At 42.9% G+C, this 17,460-nt stretch overlaps 1 protein-coding gene and 1 long non-coding RNA gene across 8 annotated transcripts in view; both read right to left on the minus strand.

Moving 5' to 3' along the window:
* LOC146973387 (protocadherin-15-like) overlaps nt 1-17,460 on the minus strand; it is a 236,431-nt gene that overhangs the window by 164,384 nt on the left and 54,587 nt on the right. The gene's annotated exons all lie outside the window — the stretch shown is intronic.
* LOC146973388 (uncharacterized) lies at nt 15,103-17,145 on the minus strand. Its single transcript, XR_015037673.1, has 3 exons — nt 17,054-17,145; nt 16,200-16,315; nt 15,103-15,202 (listed from the first exon to the last, which is right to left on the minus strand). It is a non-coding gene; the product is annotated as an uncharacterized LOC146973388 (long non-coding RNA).

The raw sequence follows: 17,460 nt of genomic DNA on the forward strand, positions 1-17,460 counted from the left end.
ACACACATACTCGCATTTGTCCCTTCATGGGGTCACGCGTTTTTAACCCAATTGTGGGGCCCACCCTTTCCAATGGTCCCAGACCTCTGTAAAAAATCAGGCAAGCTTAAAAAAAATTAACAAAATTTTCAGTCACTTTAGATTAGCCATTTTCTAAAGTTTTTTCTCTATGCTAGTTTTTTTGGTCACTTATGGGACACGTTTCTAGCATTTGTTACTTGGGGGGGTCCACTTACACACACACACAGATATGTCAAGTCTTTCTACCTTAGTGGGGACCAAAGAGTTATTAGTTGTTTCTATAGTTTTTTTATTAACAAAAAAAAACTGCAAGGCTGCATCAGAGGTTTACATCCTGCATCTCCTCTCCTCACATTAGGTAGACAGAGCAGTGATAATCAAAAAACAATCACCTGCTTAAAATGAATCAACTGCTGATTATTACAGTGAGCTTTGATATCAGGAAAGCAGCTCCTTGTGTTGATAAGAACACAACATAATAGCATAATAACATATAACATGACAAATATTATAGCACCTCCTCATACAAGCCTGTCTATTACCTTGTAAAGTGAAACACTTTCACTCTAATTGTCTTTGCAGAGAAGTACTTCGATTTTTAACAGTATTTCACTGCCCTCCAGTCTCGATTCTTCAGGGCTTGAGGTTCTGCAGTGATGCAGCGCTGATGGTCCTCCTTCCCTGGGACTTGGTTCATCAGAATTTTTTTCTTTAAATGACGTTCTACTGCTGCACATTCTTCTGTTGTCCAGGTTCTTTTAACTGCAGGTTAAACAGTTTGTTTACCTAAATGGGCATAAAAAGGACAAGTTACAGAGTTATAAGAACTTTAACTTGTAACTACAACTGAAAAACTCAGATTGATTCCATTGGTCATCCAATGAAGTACTGACTTGGTTGAGACCATACAGGACTGTCCCATAGTCAGGAAAAATACATAGTTTTACCAACCAGTCACTTTTACACACAACCCCCTAGGTGCCACATAACTAAAATCTATTTAAGGCCGGGTGATGGAGGGCTTTTAGATTGCATATCAATGGCTTAATCAAGCCCAGATTTGGGATATTATCCAGCCCACTATGTGCTAATAAATGCTCAAAATGAACATGAATGTCTCATTTGAAACATCACGTGATTTATTGCACGGATCAGCTAAGAAGATTTGTGTGATTTCTGCCTCTCTCCCCCACCAGGCAATGTTTCTAGAGTCTCTGTCACACCTGTGTCATGATTGGTCAAAATCTAAAAGCCTGGTTGATAATATGTTAGTTTTCTTCCCTCACAAAACTGATTTACTTGGACATAAAAAAAAGAAAGAAAAATGGGGTGGTGAAATAGGGACGTGATTAAAGACCTTCACAATGTGTTCATATGCCTGTTAGAGCTCTTTGCATTACATGATCAACAATATGTTTCAGACACGCCACAAACCCAAACAAAGTTAGCAACCAAAGTAAAACAGGGCTGCCTACAACACACAAGAAGCTTTAGAGTTTCTGTCTCCAAATGTATTGATGGACAGGCTGAGGAAAAGACGTCAGAAAACAGCATCAGAAACGTGGTGAAGTGAGGAGTAGCTACAGCTGGGCTGATCATTTTCAAGACCAGTAAGTCCCTGTTTGTTGTTATGCAGTTTGAATATTATAAGATGTTTGCTTATTTCTGTAAAACACAGCATAAAATGTATCTATAAAGATTATAAATTTAAAAAATATACAAAGTACTATACTGAAATGTACAGAAAGACACTATGCCAGTCGCAGTAGTGTAACACTGTGCAAAATATCAATATAAGTAGACATAAAATTATATACACCAAGTGGTGAGAAATGAGGTAGAGTGTTATTGAGACAGATGTGCAAAATAGCTAACAAATGCGCAATTAGCCATGACCAGCAGGGCAATAGGGAAAATGGTTGGACCAGAAGTAGGGATGTGCGCGATTAGTCAACTATACGATTAAACGTCCCCTCCCTCACTAGTCGGCACCAGAATTACTAGTCATTTAAATTATTTATCAATATTTCATCCATGCACAATGTCAGTTATCTGTCGCCTCTAAGATTTCATGCAGCCGCCGCCACTAGTCGGGGCTGCGGCAGCGGCACTGTCAGACAGTGTCTCTCTCGCAGCCAGAGATGGGACCAAGTCACACATGTGCAAGTCTCAAGTAAGTCTCAAGTCTTAACCTTCAAGTCTCAAGTAAGTCCCAAGTCATTTTTCTTTGGGCAAGTCAAGTCAAGTCAAGTCACAGGTTATGTCAAGTCCTGCATAGGTCAAGTCAAGTCCAAGTCAAGACACCTTATTATTGCAATTTCACCCTCAGAATCTAATCTAAATAAAGTGAAGACAATATATTAGAATAGAATAGAATAGAAAATCTATTATGTCTTATGTCTTATCATGTCTTAATGCATTAATGAGCCTCTTCATAGATCACAAAAGGTCAACAAATAGAATAGAATAGGAAATCTATTCTATTCTATCATGACAACACCATTCTCAGCCTGCACTCATACCAAGTAGTTTTACAGTAGATATTAATTGATATTTTATATTCAAAAGTCAAAGAATGTGTAACATTGAAACATTCCTGGATGCTATGACTGACAGGCAAACAGCTGTGTAGTCACTGCAGATTCTGCAGCAGTGAGAACGTGAGGCTGAAGGAGAGGAGATTTTTAAAAAAAAATTTAAAAAAGGACACATTAGATTCTCGCTATGGTAACGCTAGTAACAGGTGACTGTTACCATATGTCTATTGGTTGCTGTGCGTCTGCCCCGACTCTGAACAGCGGCGGCGACGCAGCGTTAATGAAGCACCGTCAGGCCGCTCACCGTCACTGAAACTCCGGATTAAATCTCTGATTAAAAACACTGAGCTGCGAGCGTGATAGCACGCCATGGATGTATTATATTATAGTCTAATAGATCCATGATGTAGCACCCCCGCTGCAGCGACCCTGACGGCCCCTTTGCTCCGTGTCAAACCCCCCCCCCGCCCCCCTCTCAATCTCTCTCCCCCTCCCTCTCTCTCTCCAGCGGTCCTTTCAAAATAAATGCATAAAAAGTCCGGGGAAGAAAAAAAAAACACCGACTGAGCTGGTGCCGTGCCGGTGAGAAATTCAGCGGTGGCGGCTGGTCATTCAAGTCATTCAAGTCATCGTGTCTCAAGTCAAGTCAAGTCCCGAGTCTTTAACCTCCAAGTCCGAGTCAAGTCGCATCAAAATAGCGATTCGAGTCGACTCGAGTCCAAGTCACAGTGACTCGAGTCCCCATCTCTGCTCGCAGCCCTCTCATTTAGTGAGCATACACACACGCATGCATGCATGCATGCTCGCACGCATGCTCGCACGCACGCTTGCATGCATGCCCACACATCTACATATTTTGTACATTAATGTTTGGTTTGTATTGCATATTTAGCATGCATAGTGCACATTTCAGCTGCATTTAAAGTCCGATTTGGCGATTGTTGACTGTGATTAATGGCTTCAAATGGCTCTTAATACGCACAGTATTTCTTTCCGACAGTGTTTAACATTATAAATGAATAAATTCTACTCAATTTTAACTGCTTTCTGACTGTTTTCTTAAGTGTTAGACTAGTCGACTAGTATAAATTAAATTTTGCGTTTAATTCGACAGGAAATTAGTCGGCAGGAACATCCCTAATCAGAACTATAAGAACTATAAAGAACCCACTGCAGAGAGTTTGGAGTGCTGTCTGTCAAACAGAGGTGAGGTATTGTATAGTGTTATTGCTTGGGGGAGGAATGACAGCGAAGCTCTCTCAGTCTGTTGGGATTATTTCACGGGTATGTAGTGGTTTACATTTTTACACATCGTGATTGCTTCGTGGATCGTTACGTGAGACGACAGGCGGCCATGTTTGAGAGGGACAGACAGCGCAAGTGTTAACTGCGCCACGAGGGAAAGGAAACACAGTTAAAGCAGAAGTAAGTGATATATTTGTGTTAATATAAGTCTTAAATAGTTGTATCTTCAGACAGCAATCACTTACATAGAGTGTTTGGTCTGAAACACGGGTCTGTCAGTCACTCTGCTCTGCTCTGAGCCCAGGAGAAAACATTTATCGTATCCTACAGTTTTTTATCCAATGAGGAGAGAGAGAACCGCATGCAGGGCTGTGTGTGCAGCCAAGGGACGCCGTGAATGTGGTGACGTAGGACGAGGGACTGTTATGGTGCGTTCAAGGCAGCCCGTAACACGTGTTTTTTCCGACCTGTGAAGTCGTACCAGTTCGATCTGGTACGAGTTCACTGGTCAGAAGTTACGAGTGGCCGTTTATAGTGACTTTCACAGGTAAAACAGGTCGGAAAAAACACAAGTGGGTTGCCTGGAACGCTACAAAGTCGTAAGTTGTGTCTACTGTATACAGTAGTTACTTGTCACTCAGACTATAGACCCTTTCAGAGAGTATAAACAAAGACAGGTGTGGCTCATTAGAAAACGCTCTGGTACACTAAATTGAATGGAGCCTTAATTAGTATCCTTGGTAACACCTGTATTTGTTTATACTCTCTGAAACGGTCTATACTGGTTATTTCCCTCCACCCTTAACCCCCCCTGCTAATAACACAATAACCTCTGCACCTACTTTTGCACCATTATTGCCAAGAGGGCTGTCATAGAAATGTGCATTTTATTTAAAATGTATAAATGAAGAGGTCCTTTAAGAATTTTACACACACACACACACACACACACACAACATACTCCATAGATGACCCTAGTCATAATTGGTTTGTGTTTGTCTGTACACTGTATGAATCAAGTTCCTCATGTTTCTCATAAATTAATTTAAGAAGCTTACCTCTCTTTTTAGCAAACTTCCTCCTCTGGTTTTTGGCAAAGGGGCTTTCTTGTGATGATGTGATGATTGTCTCATCTTCTGAACCCTGATCTTCTGCCATACTTGCATCTGAAAAAAGAAAATAGTTTGAATAAATAAACAAGATAGTCCCTAGCATTCCAGAAACTGACTGCATTTGATCCTTTTCTTTCTGATAATTTAGTATATAATGTGAATCTATCTAAGGCAGGGGTACTCAAATACATTTGTCAAAGGGCCAGAATTTTTCTTAACAGACACCTTGGGGGCCGCACATTCAAATAGGCCGAGATTGAAATTAAATTCACCTTTTTTCGTCTAATAATTTAAATATTTTTATTTTACTTGTAAGCACATCATTTTTATTTATACACTTCACAGTGTTTTGTAAATGTCTTGACATTTCATCATTTACATATGCTGGAGCTTTACACTGCTGACTTGTATCCTCAGACATGCCCTGTGATTTTCAGCTTAAATATGACCTGACCATCACAGGACATGTCTGACTCTGTTCTGAGGATACAAGTCATTGGTCCTGAAATGTGTGTTTCTCTTCTATAATACACATTCTACATCTCGGAGGCGACGTCTTTCCACACATGGGCTTCCTTCACCTTTCAAACGAGGCAGAGCTCAGTGGGAAACAGTAGGAGAGACACAGGCCGAGGGCACCGGGACACAACAGCGGGGGAGAAGCAGGTCGTGCAGCTGTGCACCGCTGACGTGCACGAAAAAACAATTGCGTCTCATCAAATGCGCGCGGCTACGGCTTTTGAGTTGTGAGCATGACGTGCGGCTACATTGAATGGGTTTGAGCGCGCGCAAAAGACGCTTCATCTGAACGGCCCCCCATGCACGATGCACACACAGTTGAACCAAGACGGCGGTGAAAATCACCCACGGTCTCTGCAGACAGGCAGGGAAAACCCTGCAGTCCAGCCCGCTCCCCAAACACTTGCGCATGGTGATTTGGGTTCGTCAACGTTTCTGTATCCCAGTGCAGGGCCTCACAGGCACACACAAACGCTACGCACGTGTTTCCATGTCCCAGCGCTTTGACTTACAGGCGCACGGAGCCCGAGAAATACAGTATACAGTAACATGTAAACTAGTAGAACTCGGTCTGATTGGAAGGTTCGGCAGGCCGGATGCGGCCCGCGGGCCGCCTATTGAGTACCGCTGATCTAAGGTGACAGAAAAAGTTGCGCATACTGTTCTAATTTGACAGATTAAATCATAGCAGATACAATTTTTCAAAATTTGTGAGTCTATAACGTCACAGAATATTTGAAAGCTTTAAATTTTGTGTGATAAGCAGGGTTCAAAATTAGCGGTCGCCAGTCGCCAGTCGCCAGTGGCGACTAACTTTGATGCTTTGGCGAGTAAAGGAAGCCGGCTGACCGGCCACTCTGGCGAGTGAAAAAAATCCAACTACTTCGTTGTTGTTACTGTTCCTCCCGACCCGGCTGTGACGCTTGGGTTGTGAGCCGGTGTCATGCAGATCCTAAAGCTCATAACATGCCGTATAGCAATGATTTGTGACCAATTACAACGCTCGCGGCGCACGAGTGTATTCCTCTCTCTTCAGTCTGGTGTTTGGCTGCACTTTCAATAAGAGAAGTTCCATATGAGCGCGATCAGCAGAGACAGAGCACAATGGATGTGGCATTGATCAGATATCGCAGCGCACATGTTTATTTAACGGCAAATAAAAAATAAGAAATTGGAGCAATGTTTTGCAGCCAAACACCAGACTGAAGAGAGAGGAACAGCAGCTCCTCTGACAGCTCCTCTGTGGAGCTGCAGGAGAACTGCAACATATATATATATTTTTTTATTGCAGCGCCGTTATTACAGGTGATGCACATCTATGTCCGTGTAGCTACATTTATTGTCTGATCTTCCTTCATGGTGCACAGTGTCAGTCCTCCTGTGAAACTTTTGGTTACTAAATAATATGACTGAAGGCAGTGGAAGTCTGCACATGTCGACACGCCCCCATGAGTTGACAACATAAGGAGCTAATAAATAAATATATATAAATAACTGATAGTATTATTCGGTCAAGTTCTTGTTATAGGTTAATGGTTAAATGGTTAACCATGTGCATCCCTAAAATAAACCTTTTAGGGGAAAAAGGCAAATTTGACTCCTTTATTCCACACAAAAATATGCTAATAGCTATGATATGTGTTAAAAATGCTTATGAGTGTATTATAACAGTTCAACACAATGAAAAATATACAAAACAGCTATACATAATTTTTGGCCAGTAAAAAATCTTTCTGGCCAGTAGATTTTTAAAGCTCACTAGCCAGTTGGCCAGTGAGCAAAAAAGTTAAGTTTGAACATCTGACCAGTTATATGCATGTCTGACAGAGTAGTTTGTTATTGCTCTGTATTATCTCTTAAAAGGTTAACATCTTCTAAACTGAATACCTCTTTTACTGACAGGCTTTCAGGATGCTAACAGTCTCCACTCACCCTTTGTAAAGCCATCTCAGACTTGGACTGAGCTGAAGGGCCCTCTGTACTGTCATCACTCAATGATTCAATTTGCGCATCTGTGTTTTTTCCTTTTTATTTTTTTAATAACATTTAGGCTATATGCCCATCGAGAGTGAGTGAGTAAGCGCGAGAGAAACAGCGGGTGCACCAGATGATTGCCAACCGGCAAAAACTGAAATGAGATGGTTAAAGAGAGGAAAAACACATAATATACAATAGGCCTATATGTCCAAAAGACTTAGTCCCGTCGTCACGACGTGAACGAGGGAGGATCTGATGGTGGCTCAGGTTTAGTGATGAGGAAACTGTCACTGCAGCTGCACATCTGTCAGCAGCTGCTCCAAACAGACACGTGAAGGGACAGATTAGATGTTGATTTTGTTAACAGTGACTTTGTTGCACCCAAACATTAAGCATATATTGGGTGCTGTCCGGTACAACTGACCTGCTCCCTCCCCACGGTGCGACTTGAAAACTCCTCTTTCTCCAAAGCGGGAGATGACAGAAAGAGCCCGAGAATTACTGTAACTACTGTAACATCGAAGCTACATTGTTGCGAGTTATTGGCTCAGGCAGAAGCTCTGCGCGGTGCACACTGTTTCAGCTGCCTATTCTGTCATAGTTTATCAACGTTTTTTCCGTCATTCTTCATTAGGATAATGTTAAAGGAGCTTGAGGCAAGATCAAGGAATAAAACTCACTAGCGATACAACGGCCGTAGCGGCCGTCAGGGTTACTGCAGCCATCAGCCAAGCTGGTGCGGGAGCGCGCGTCAACTCTCCACAGCAGCAGCTGATGCTGTGACAGTGACACTGTGGCTGAATTGGAAACGGCACAACGTTACTATACCAGTGTTTTCCATTAATCAGCCGCCACAGTTTGGTTTGGGTCTGCCGCAGCAGTCTCTCACAGAAAAAAAGAACAGCTTTCACTAGCCTATCTCTCATCTCTGCCAGTCAGCCCCTCTCCCTGCTGTCTCACGACACACGCACGCACGCGCACACACACGTCGCGCTTGGCTGTTAATAAACAGTAAATGCGCCGTGCCGCGCTCATTGTACAGTGCTCAATTTACCGCGATACCGGGAGGTTGACCGCCCAGGCATCAGGTCAGCAGCACACCGGCCGCCGCCGACGCCTCTGTGAGCTGCTGGTGCCGCTCAGCTGCTCATGACTCTGCACTCCTCCCAACACGTCGGAGAATTTCCTTACAGGCGTTGTTTGGATAAACTGACCACGGATGAATCAATCGGCTCATTGTAAAACTATTTATTTATTTATTGAAGTAGCCTAAATATGGTGATTTTTGTAGGTACAGATGCAGATCGAGCCCCAAGGCTGCGCTGCTCACACACACCTGAAGCTCCACTTTTCATTCAAATGAACTAATGCACCAATGCATTTATCTCCTAAAAACAATTCAACCAGCCGGCAGAAAACGTCTAAAAACCTGTGGGGAAGTTACTCGGCTCGTTTTCTTCCCTGTAAGGAGGACAAAGTTTGCCCGGCCGATGAGCTCAGCTCCCCGGCTGCAGCCTCTGTGACGAGCCGCTGCTGCCGCTGCGTGTGTGGCTCTGCACTCCTCCGAAAAATGTCGGAGCAAATCTACTTATGGTACAGACACACCAACTCCGGCAACGGACGTCAAGTCAACGGATCCCATTCATTGTCTATGTAGAGCAGCAGCTCCGGCCGCGCGGTGCATGATGGACACAGCACGTCGAGTTGACGGCCCCGTCACCGTATGTGAATTTGCATAAAGTTGGAAAAATTGAACTTTATGCAAATGACGTCCGTCCAACGCAATGCGGCCGGCTCAGAAACTTCGTTCAAACTATCAAACTAGGCGGTGTTGATCAAATATGAATCCAGATTCTGTTACTGCACTACACATTTCCCGCCTCAAATGTTTTCAGAAACATACTTTAGTGTGTTGTTTAACTGTAAAATGAGATCGTTTGTGACCCGGCCGCCATGTTGGAAACGGCAGAGCGAAGCTCAAGCTCCACACCACGTCACACAGACCCGCCCACTCGCCGGTGCGCTCGGCGATTCGTTGCGTCGGGATCCGTCGCCGCCGGAGTTGGTGTGTCTGTACCATTAGTCAGACGTTATTTGGATAAACTGACAACAGATTGGGAATCTAAACTGTCACTTTCTCGCATGAAAAAATATTAAAATTTTAAAAAAGTGACGTTATTTCTCTACTCGCTGCTCACATGACTGTTTAGGCTGGAAGATCCGCCGACCGCTAGTCGCAAGCGGAGGAAAGCCGAAGCTGTCGAGGACGCGCATGCAGCGTCATTTGACATCACATCCGCGGACAGCGCGGGAAATTCGGACCCAGAATTGCAGCGCATTATGCAGCACACAGCCTGTTCAAGGCAACGGAGAGATACGCGAGTGGGCTCATTCTTTTTGGTTTTGAACGCTTCATCGCCCATTAGCAGTAAAAAACTTAAAACGCATGTGCATTTCTTGCCTCATGAACCTTTAAGTTAATTTTGTGGTGGAGACAAAATAGTTCTTGACAAAAAGTGGTGGGGACATGTCCCCAGCGTCCCCAGCGTAAATGACGCCTATGGGTGAATGCATCACACAGATATTACAATATATTACGGTTTAAGCAGTCGTTTGCGATATGGATATTGCATATGTTGATATTGCAATGACGATAAATTTGCGATTTATTGTGCAGCACTACTGATAAGCACAAAACTTTTGGCCAAGTACAACTATTTTTATGAGGAGTCTCATAAACCTCCAACATCAGAAAAGAGGCTGAACAGTTATTTTTCTAAAAAGTTTTCTTCATCATGCAGCAGTTAAGAAAGTGTGTAAAATAAGTTACTTTACTGGTAATCCAAAGGTTACTTGTTACTTTGGAAGTGAAAGGTGTCACCCATTGAGAAAAGAAAACACAGGATCCACACAATGGGCCCCACGAGGGTCAGTGTTAGAAGTCTCCCTATCTTAACATCCTAACAGAGGCCTAAAAAGTGATCTCACTTCAAAATATTTTCTTCATCATGCAGCAGCTCAGAAAGTGCATTATTGTTATTGTAAATAATTTAGTTTGGATGCAGAGAAGTGTTGTCCTGTAGGTTAACAATCACTTATAGAAGGGTCCATACGGAGGGCCCCAGTAAGGACATGAACTGAAACTTGGTGTGTGTGTGTGTGGAAGAGAAAAGTTGGAAAACCCTTTTGAAGGAAGAGTATCTATCAGGGCCCCATTAAGACATGACCTGAACCTTGTGTGTGTGAAACCAGTTAGCTAAATGGAGATCAAATAGAAACTAGTGTGTCAAGTTATCAGTGCACTTTATAAAGAACTCAATCACATTCATTCTTTCCATTACCTTTGGAGCATCACATTCAGCAGCAGCAGCATCATCTTCACCATAAACCTTGGAGGACAGATCAACAGGAGGCACAGCCATCTCTTCTTCTGCTGCTGGAGCCTGCTTGGATGTCACCTGGTGTTTAGACATAAAAGAAGAAGACAGTCAGCACTGACAGGAATCATGAGTCTGGAAATACTTACAGGTCACAAAGGTATTATGATCCAGGGCCCCACAAGGGTCAGTGTTAGAAGTCTCCCTATCTTAACACCACAACAGAGGCCTAAAAAGTGATCTCACTTCAAAATATTTTCTTCATCATGCAGCAGCTCAGAAAGTGCATTATTGTTGTTGTAAATACTTTAGTTTGGATGCAGAGAAGTGTTGTCCTGTAGGTTAACAATCACTTATAGAAGGGTCCATACGGAGGGCCCCAGTAAGGACATGAACTTGAAACTTGGTGTGTGTGTGTGGAAGAGAAAAGTTGGAAAACCCTTTTGAAGGAAGAGTATCTATCAGGGCCCCATTAAGACATGACCTGAACCTTGTGTGTGTGAAACCAGTTAGCTAAATGGAGATCAAATAGAAACTAGTGTGTCAAGTTATCAGTGCACTTTATAAAGAACTCAGGCCTTGTCCACATGAGCCCAGAGGCCTGTACTGCGAAGGAGGTTCAACATGGCCAGGCTTTGTGTTCATCTCCAGCTCAACAAAACCTCAAGTCCCGGCCCGGGTTAACACGGCACTAGAGTTGTCACGGTACCAAAATGAGTAACCACGGTACTATACCAGACAAAGTATCACGGTTCCGGGTAATATCACGATACTGCAACCTTTTTTTATTATTATTATTTTTATGAACTGCAATGTATTTGTACAAGTTATAAATACTTATTAATTAGGCTACTTATAATGTTGTTTGGTGCATGATAAACATAATACTGGTGAAGTAGGAATTAGACTGAAACAAATATTTTTAAATAAGCAATAAAAAACAAATAAATGAAGTTTATATGGTTGAAAATAAATAACCATTCAGTCTCTTGCACATTAATTTATGTTTAACAAATATAAATAATCAACTTAGGATAAAAACAAATCCACTGTCTTTAAAAAAAATCTATTTGACAATAATGCTTCTTCTCTAACATAATAAATCATAGAGGACAGAATACAATGAACAGGAACTGATTCCCTGTGAAAACTATATTTTTATGCATTTTCTAGGTGCTTGATACTTGGACATCCTTTAACTCTTTATTCCTCAGCCTGTACACGGAGCATAGCCTGATATTAGCCAATGAGAAAATAAACAGAGCTAAATTAATTAAGTGCCCCTGACGACGACGCTGCGGCAGACTCACTGCTCGCGCCCGGTGCTTCTGCCGTGGTCAGTGTGTTGTCTCATGTTTGTGACTGTAAGCCATGTGCGCGTCTGGGCGAGACAGAACTTTAGCTCGTTGTTTGTTTTGAAGCGAGTTTCTATCGAAGCGGCCGGAGCTGTCTCAGCTGTCTTCATAGAGTCCGTTCTTGCCGGCATGAACCACGAACAGCCAATCAGAGAACAGACGGGCGGACCCAGCGTGCGGAAACAGCCTATCATATCCCCGGACATCACCAGTAACAGGCAAACAGCCAATCATTCAGCAGCTGTGTAGTTAGGTTGCAGTGGGTGCATGTGGGTTTTGTTTACAGGGGAGTAACATGCAGGGAGAAGCCGGGAGGAGAGGAGAGGCGGCCGCTATGTAGCGGAAACTGGCACCGGTAGTAGTAATCCACGGTAGTACCGTCGTGTAGAATTTCTAGTATAGTAGGAACCGTTACGTTTTGGCACCGCGGGGTACCGTGGCTACCGTGGGTATCGTGCAACTCTACACGGCACTGCAAAGCTGGTTATCAACTTGGTTTGTTAAGTCCGGCTCTCAGCTTTATGATCTGTGCGCGTTCACATCAAAGGGGGCGTTTGGCGTCATATGATTCAACTTCCGCACGAAATTGATCCACAACGGGCTGATTTCAGCCCAGAGGAGTGCAATTGTTTTAATGGAGAGAGGGGAGCCATATAAAAAAAAAAGCACGATTGCAGCCTGAAGCAACAGTGTTGCTGCAAATATGACGAGAGGAGGCTGCTTTTAATTTTTCTGACAGCTCTTGCGCTACTTTTAAATATGAAGCTTTATCCATATAAACTAGAGCAACATCAACTGTCATTTTAAATTGTGTTTTATATTGTTATATATTTCACTGATCACAATTATAACGCGAGTGTGTGTTTTATTGGAAGCGAGGCTGGATAGGAGGTTTTTTAGGTGCTGAAGCTACAAGCAAATCTCATAAACTAAGAACTTTTTAAATGTGAAAACAGCGGAGACTTATTCAAGATTTGCGTTTGGGCAACACTGAAATATAACAGGCGACACGTCGGAATTAATTTATTCACGGCCACATTTAGTGAAATTATTAACTTTACCGATTATCCATCTGTCCTGCTGCGAGCGAACAACTTCTATCAGTGGTGACTGAGTGTATATAAAAGTAAAATATAGACTATAGTCTAATATTTAATGAGCTCCTGACGCTCAGCTCAACGGGTGAGGAGAACAACTCTCGGCGGAGACGCACAGAGAGGGACCAGGTTATGAGCTAAGCATAAGTTACCATGGTGATCTAGCCTCGTTAAAAGACAGCCACCTTCGCAGTACAGGAGAGGCTGGCTTTACACTCAACATACCTCGCTAACCCACTAAACTGGCTTCGCAGTACAGGCCTCAGGTATTTTTGAAACCGTGAACATATGTTCCCGGTTGTATGTCCTGTCCACACGCAACCGCGCTTTTGGAAACCTGAAACCGTGTTTTTTTGAAACCAGAGTCCAGGGTGGGGTTTTGGGCCGGGGTTGGTTTCACCGGGTGCGTGTGGACACTGCAACCGTGATTGTTTTTTCTCGTTTACGTCATAGCTGCACACGTGCTGATGTAAACACTGCCAGCCCCAGAGGTTGTTTGCAGCGGTTTGCAGAAGTTGACGTGAGCTTGCAAAAATGGAGGTGACAAAGTGGATTTTTATCACTTTTTTTTTTACATCATCTAAATGCTATTTGTATAGTTTTTCGATGAGAAAAATATAAGGAAACGGTCGTCAGGGCGATCCTCTTGTCAGCTCCAAACTCACCCTCAATCACAAACCACAGCTGGTTTTCCACACAGCATCATTTACAGTAACAAGTGACGCTACAGATCAGCGGGGGCCGCTGCCGGTGTGTTTTTAAAATTACAGAACTACTACAGTAGCCCCATGAGGGTCAGTGTTAGAAGTCTCCCTATCTTAACACCACAACAGAGGCCTAAAAAGTGATCTCACTTCAAAATATTTTCTTCATCATGCAGCAGCTCAGAAAGTGCATTATTGTTATTGTAAATACTTTAGTTTGGATGCAGAGAAGTGTTGTCCTGTAGGTTAACAATCACTTATAGAAGGGTCCATACGGAGGGCCCCAGTAAGGACATGAACTGAAACTTGGTGTGTGTGTGTGTGTGGAAGAGAAAAGTTGGAAAACCCTTTTGAAGGAAGAGTATCTATCAGGGCCCCATTAAGACATGACCTGAACCTTGTGTGTGTGAAACCAGTTAGCTAAATGGAGATCAAATAGAAACTAGTGTGTCAAGTTATCAGTGCACTTTATAAAGAACTCAATCACATTCATTCTTTCCATTACCTTTGGAGCATCACATTCAGCAGCAGCAGCATCATCTTCACCATAAACCTTGGAGGACAGATCAACAGGAGGCACAGCCATCTCTTCTTCTGCTGCTGGAGCCTGCTTGGATGTCACCTGGTGTTTAGACATAAAAGAAGAAGACAGTCAGCACTGACAGGAATCATGAGTCTGGAAATACTTACAGGTCACAAAGGTATTATGATCCAGGGCCCCACAAGGGTCAGTGTTAGAAGTCTCCCTATCTTAACACCACAACAGAGGCCTAAAAAGTGATCTCACTTCAAAATATTTTCTTCATCATGCAGCAGCTCAGAAAGTGCATTATTGTTGTTGTAAATACTTTAGTTTGGATGCAGAGAAGTGTTGTCCTGTAGGTTAACAATCACTTATAGAAGGGTCCATACGGAGGGCCCCAGTAAGGACATGAACTTGAAACTTGGTGTGTGTGTGTGTGGAAGAGAAAAGTTGGAAAACCCTTTTGAAGGAAGAGTATCTATCAGGGCCCCATTAAGACATGACCTGAACCTTGTGTGTGTGAAACCAGTTAGCTAAATGGAGATCAAATAGAAACTAGTGTGTCAAGTTATCAGTGCACTTTATAAAGAACTCAATCACATTCATTCTTTCCATTACCTTTGGAGCATCACATTCAGCAGCAGCAGCATCATCTTCACCATAAACCTTGGAGGACAGATCAACAGGAGGCACAGCCATCTCTTCTTCTGCTGCTGGAGCCTGCTTGGATGTCACCTAGTGTTTAGACATAAAAGAAGAAGACAGTCAGCTTGTGTAACTACTTCTATGCATTAATTTAAAATGTTACTGTTGAATATGCAAAACAGTTTCACATTTTCTTTACAGTCTTCTATTGGCCCAGCACTTACCTTAAAGCAGATATCAGTGGAATGTTTTTGTTAATATAAGTCCTAAATAGTCCTATTTTCCGTCAGCAATCACTTACATGAAGTATTTCAGCCTAAACACGAGTCTCTCCGTCACTCTGCTCTGCTGTAACCCGAGGAGAAAATTTTCCTTGTGGGATACAAGTGTTATCCAATGAGGGGAGAGAACGGCATGAAGGGCTGTGTGTGTGTCTTTTTACAGTCTATGGTGTGCAGCCAAGGGATGCGCGTGAATGTGGTGACGTAGCACGAGGACCAATTGATGCCTGACAAGGGCGGGGGCTGCTAACTCATGGTGCGTTCAAGGAAACTCGTACTTTGTGTTTTTCCGACCTGTGAAGTCATACCAGTTCGATCTGGTACGAGTTCACGGGTCGGAAGTTACGAGTGGCCGTTATAGGGAACTTTCACAGACAACAGGACGGTAAAAACACGAGCTACGGGTTACCTGGAACGCTACCAAGTCGTAGTTGTGACTTGAAGCTGTAACTTACGGTTTCAAAAGCCTGCCTTGAACACAGCATTAGCCGAAACGGCCGTGCCGATGATATCTGCTTTAATAGTACTTGAATGTGCTGGACACTTTACATACAGCAGAAATAAAATAAATAACTTTACATTTGTATATTTGATTATACCAGTGTGTACCTGAAACTTCTCTTATGGAAATCAGGCTCATTTATACACACCTACTATATACCTAAACACATTGGATTTAAACAAGACAGACGAATGAAGCCACTTATTTCTATAAGATATCTTCTGAATGAAGAATGTTAATAATGAATAGTATCTAAAAATGTGCTGCTGTAATTTGCAGCTACTGAAAGCACTAGAGATCATACCTTTGATATTATTGATAAATCTCACTGCAAACCATGGCTTGTCTCCAGCTGACAGAATATATGAGATTGCATCTTCAACAGGCTTTATCCAGGCCTTCCTTTTGGATGTCATTGCTCTGTGAAAATATTTTTATAACATTAAACAGCTGTGCAGCATGAGAAAACAGACTGCTCATTCATTCATTCATTCATTCTGTAATTTAAAAAATATCATAATCAGCTGAACTGTAGCTTAGCAAGTTATTATTTATTTTCTCAATTATGAGAATATGGCATGTGCTACGAATATAGCTGTTTTGGATTCATGCTTCAATTATTGTGACTCACACAGATCATTAACCCCTGACTAATAACATCGGTTAGCTTAACTATTTCTCAACACGACTGCATTTGAGGGGGTGGCCGGGACCCCACAACGCTTAACTGATCTAGCCATGCCTACCGCAACTCTCTCCCTGACCAGGCCTGAGCCTCGGACCACAGTGAGCGTACCTGGCCCAGAGCGATAGGCCTGAGACCCAGAGCATAGTTAGCTTAGCCTGGGCCTAGGACCACAGGTAACGTTAGCTTTACTGACCGGGCCCGTGCCTACCGCGAGGCATATAACGTAACCGAACAATTACGTTTGTTTTACAATGATTATGTGACATTTTTGACTACTATAACATGACGTTGCGTGTGCTCGTATACCCCCATAAAGCCTGCGTTCAACACTGTTAGCACTTAGCTGTAAGTCACCCGGATGTTCGCCCTTAGCAAAACAGTTTCTACCGTACTTCGTATCGTAGCTTCCATAAAATAAGTACGAGACGAGCATTTCCGTTGAAAGCGGCAACAACACATTTATCAAATACCTTATCAGACGTTGAAACTCCTCACTTCAGAGCTCCGCCGTCTCATGAATATTCGCCAGGTTAATTAGCCATGTGTTCCACCGGATTGCGTCATCGGACGGATGATACTTCCGCTTAAAGAGCCCGGTTATGAAAAAAAAAAAAAGAGCCCGGTGATGCGAGGCTACTTCCCAGGCCCGTAGCCAGCCTTGTGGAGGGGGGGCTCCCCCCGCCCCCCCCCCCAAAAAAAAGTAAATAAATAATAATAATAAAGGCACACACTTCTTTTTTCCCCCATTATAACTTCACTTTGACATCACGTGTTTCTCTTCCTCCACTATCCTTTACTGTTGCTCTCATTTACAACAAAATTTTCACCATGTAATTCATTTTTTCTATATATATATATATATATATAAAAAAGGCTT

Source organism: Trachurus japonicus, chromosome 15 (assembly GCF_045865225.1).
Source record: "Trachurus japonicus isolate A0001 chromosome 15, Traja_1.0".
NCBI lineage: Eukaryota > Metazoa > Chordata > Actinopteri > Carangiformes > Carangidae > Trachurus > Trachurus japonicus.